The sequence below is a fragment of the Suricata suricatta genome, chromosome 16, assembly GCF_006229205.1.
Source record: "Suricata suricatta isolate VVHF042 chromosome 16, meerkat_22Aug2017_6uvM2_HiC, whole genome shotgun sequence".
In the NCBI taxonomy this organism is placed as follows: Eukaryota; Metazoa; Chordata; class Mammalia; order Carnivora; family Herpestidae; genus Suricata; species Suricata suricatta.
The window spans coordinates 57904320-57908191 of record NC_043715.1 but is presented as its reverse complement, the minus strand read 5'-3'; the positions used below and the strand labels follow the sequence as shown (position 1 = coordinate 57908191).

Here is a 3872-nt window from a genome sequence, read left to right as displayed (position 1 = left end):
GCATGGAGGGGGGCACTTGCTGGGATGAACACTGTGTTGTATGGAAACCAATTTGACAATAAATTATATTAAAAAATAATAAAATAAAGGCTTTCATGCTTAGACCAGGCCCACTGAGGATAATCCCGCCTTTTAAACAACAAAGTTATTTGTGCCGTATAATGTAACCTTATCGAGGGAGTAAATGCCGCATTCACAGTCCTGGGCATTTACAGAACACGTCCACCGGGGAGGCGGAATCTGTCGCCCTTCCCCGGTTTCCGCCCGGCGCACTGCGGCGCACTCCCTGAATGTTTCCGTGCCAGGCCCTGTTCCGAGCGCTTGACAGGGGTCAGCTCACTGAATCCTCGCTGTAGTGCTTTGTGGTAAAGATGAAAAATTATCTCCACATCATAGATGAGAAAACCGAGGCACCAGCAGGTTGTAAACATCCCCAAGGACACAGCTAGCACGCCACAAAGCTGGAATTCAGACCAGACAATAGGACTCCAGAGCCCACACTTGTAACAGTGAAGAAATGGCTGCCCTCTGGCACGGCCACCATGTGTAGTTGTGCAGTCTGTGCACTGCACAAAAGCTCCTGCCCAAGGCAGAAGTAGGAGCTGAAATCCACCCCTCTGCTCAGCATGCCACGGTCACTACCCTCTGCTCAGCATGCCTGGAGGAAGGATGCCCTTTTCTTCCCACAAAGTGTCACCCACAAGCCCAGCCATGAGTCTAAGGGTCTGTGTGACCCAAAGGTACTTTTCCCTAATTTGCACACATTTATTCTCAATCCCAGCAACAGCTTGGCTTATGGGCTCTGGATACCCTGGTTTCCAAGTAGGGCTTTTCCTGATCTTCCCCCAAATCCCACTTGGTTCCCAGGTTGAGTTTTCTTTTCATCTTGGAACCTCCAAGCTCCCTAGGTGTCAGCATTTCCCAAACAGCCCGTACTAGAACGCACCTCTCCGTGGTCCAGCCTCCACGCCCATCCGTGTTGGGCCGCCCGTTCACTGCTCAGTGCAGAGAGAGGGGCGAAAGAGCAAACTCGGGTTCGTGTGGGGAAGACCAGATTTGCACATAGAAAATATTTACCAAGATTGTTTTACATAAAATAGCTTTTGGCGGGGCCCCTGGGTGGCTCAGTCACGTGAGCATCTTGTGGTGTGTGAGTTCAAGCCCGGTGCTGCGTTCTGCACTGACAGTTTGGAGCCCGCTTGGGATTCTGTGTCTGTCTGTCTCTCTTCACTGTCCCTCCCCTGATTGTGACTTGCTCTCAAAATAAATAAATAAAAAAAAAAAAAACAGCTTTTGGCAATTTTTACCCCCATATATACACACACATGCACATCATATATACAATTATAGGCAGAATATATATACAAATAAATTCTTTTTTTGCTGTTTATTTTTGAGAGTGCGCAGTGGAAGAGGGACGGGGTGGGAGGAAGGGACCTGAAGTGGGTTCTGCATTGACAGCAGCGAGCCCGACGTGGGGCTCCGACTCACAAACCACAAAATCATGACCTGAGCCAAAGTTGGAGGCTCAATTGACTGAGCCACCCAGGTGCTCCTATATGTATAAAATATATATCTAATATCCGTGATTAAAATATCACATATTATATGTAATATATATAATATCTATTTCTCATAGACAGAGAACTGAAGCCAGAGTGCCCCCAATAGCCAGAGAGATGTGGTACTTAGTGTATAACACACACACACACATTCCATGTGCTCACATGCCATGTCTCTCCGCTCTTTGAGTGGCACCTCAGTCTCAACAACCCGACATGTCCCAAACGGCTCTCGTGCTCACGCCTTCCTTCGGTGGGCTGTGAAAGCAGACAGCTGGCAGCGTCCTCATGGGCCCTCCTTTCTCGCATCGTCCACAGACAGCTGCTGGTCCGTCCTGAGGGTCTCTCTCCCTCGGATGCCCTGCTCACACAGAGCGCCACCTCCTTTGTTCACTACCTCCCAAGCGAGCTCAGATTGGCTTAAACAATAACAGGAATTCGTGGTGCACGCAACAGAGATGTCCTGAGGGATGGCAGATATGTGGGAATCAGGTGAGGCTCGATCCAGCAGCTTAAATAATGTTGACAGTAACGCTGTTCCTCTGTCTCTGTCCGTGCTACTTGCACTGTACTGACTTGAGCCTCAGTTTCTACCTGGTGGTCTCCCATTTCCCCCAGGCTCTATCTTCCAAGCAGCAACACACCGTACCCCCACCATATTATCTAGGGGATAAGAGACCAAGGATCTATTTTCCAGAAACCCTAGTAAATGTCTCCTGTGTTCTCACTGGCTCTGCCTGGAATATGTACCAACCTCAGTGGCATGGAGGTGGGTGCACTGACTAGTTAGAGTCAAGAACATTCTTAGAGTTAATCAGAGAGGGAAGCAAACCATAAGAGACTCTTAAATGCAGAGAAAAAAACGAGGGTTGCTGGATGGCAGGTGGGGGGATTGGGCTGGATGGGTGGTGGGCACTGCGCAGGGCACTTGCTGGGATGAGAATAGGGCATCCGATGTAAGAGATGAATCACTGGGTTCTATTTCTGAGACCGGTACTACCTTTTATATTAACTAACTTGAATTTAAATACATTTTTTAAAAGGAAGAAAAAAATAACATTCCTAGGTGTAGGGTCAGTCCTATCCAAACAGCATGGGTTGAAATGGAGAAGAGAGTTCTAATGGAAATCTTGTGCAATTTTATGTTCTCCTGGAACTGGTCAGCAATCTGGTGGCTCCGTTTTCAAACTATCCGGAATCTGATCACTTTTCAACACTTCTATACTGACCTGAACTACCGTTTTCTCTCCCTTGGATTTCACAGAATCTCACTGCATCCATCTTTACCCCTACAGACTCAGAGCAATGGCAAGAAACTGGAAACAAACCCAATGGCAATCAACTGGCGACTCAATAAATCAACTGGCGAATCAATAAATCAACTGGCAAATCGATAAATAAACTGTGGTACAGCCACCAAGGAAATCCCACTCAGCAAAATCAGGAATGAGCCACTGGTACTCACAGCACCGTTGGTGAGTCTCTAAATCTTAGGACACAGAAAAGAAGCCAGACACAGAAATGTAGGTCTCCTATGACCCCGCGTGCGTAGTACTTCAGAAAATGCAAATGACTCTTGAGCGACGGGGCACATGGGGGGATTGAAGAAAGGCAGAGGGAAAGTTTTGGCGGTGATGGATAGGTTCACGGTCTTGACTGGAGTGTACATGTACATGGAGCATCAAAGTGTTTGCTTCAATTATGACTGGTCTATTGTAGGTTAACTTTTTAATGTTGTACAAATTTAGAAAATCTAAGAAGCAAATATAAGGCGAACATCATCAGTGAGGATAAAAGGAGCAATCAAGGAATCAGAAGATAGGAAAGAGGAGGCATTGACATACAAATATCAGAGACTGAACTTCGAAAACAGTCCCACAGTGGGCAAGCCTGACTAGGAAGCAAAGAGAACACACAGGATCAGAGTCCTGAAGAATGGAGAAGTAGCCACTTACCCAGATCAGGTCTCAAGGGTAAACGGACAGTACATGCTAATTTACGGTAATACATTTGAAAATCCCAGATGAGTGATTTTTGTAGGAAAGGCTGAGCCAAGTTCTTTGGGTAAATTTTTCAAATATTTGAGAAACATATAGTTAATAGAAATGTTCCAGAACATCAAAAAAGCAGATTACTTCTGATACCTGTAACATTCCTAGTGCGCACCTGATGTGGGGACAGAACCCGCAGGGTCCCCATTCTCTCCATCGTACCCCAAGCCACGGAGCCTGCACCTTGACCCCACTCACACTCTCTACTTCGCCACCGCCAGAAAGTGCTGGTCCTTCTCCCTCAGAGCCCCCCTCTCGT

General features: G+C 47.0%; 1 long non-coding RNA gene across 1 annotated transcript in view; it reads right to left on the bottom strand.

The window, feature by feature from the left end:
* Positions 1 to 3872, bottom strand: part of LOC115280109 — a 6157-nt gene that overhangs the window by 967 nt on the left and 1318 nt on the right. The gene's annotated exons all lie outside the window — the stretch shown is intronic.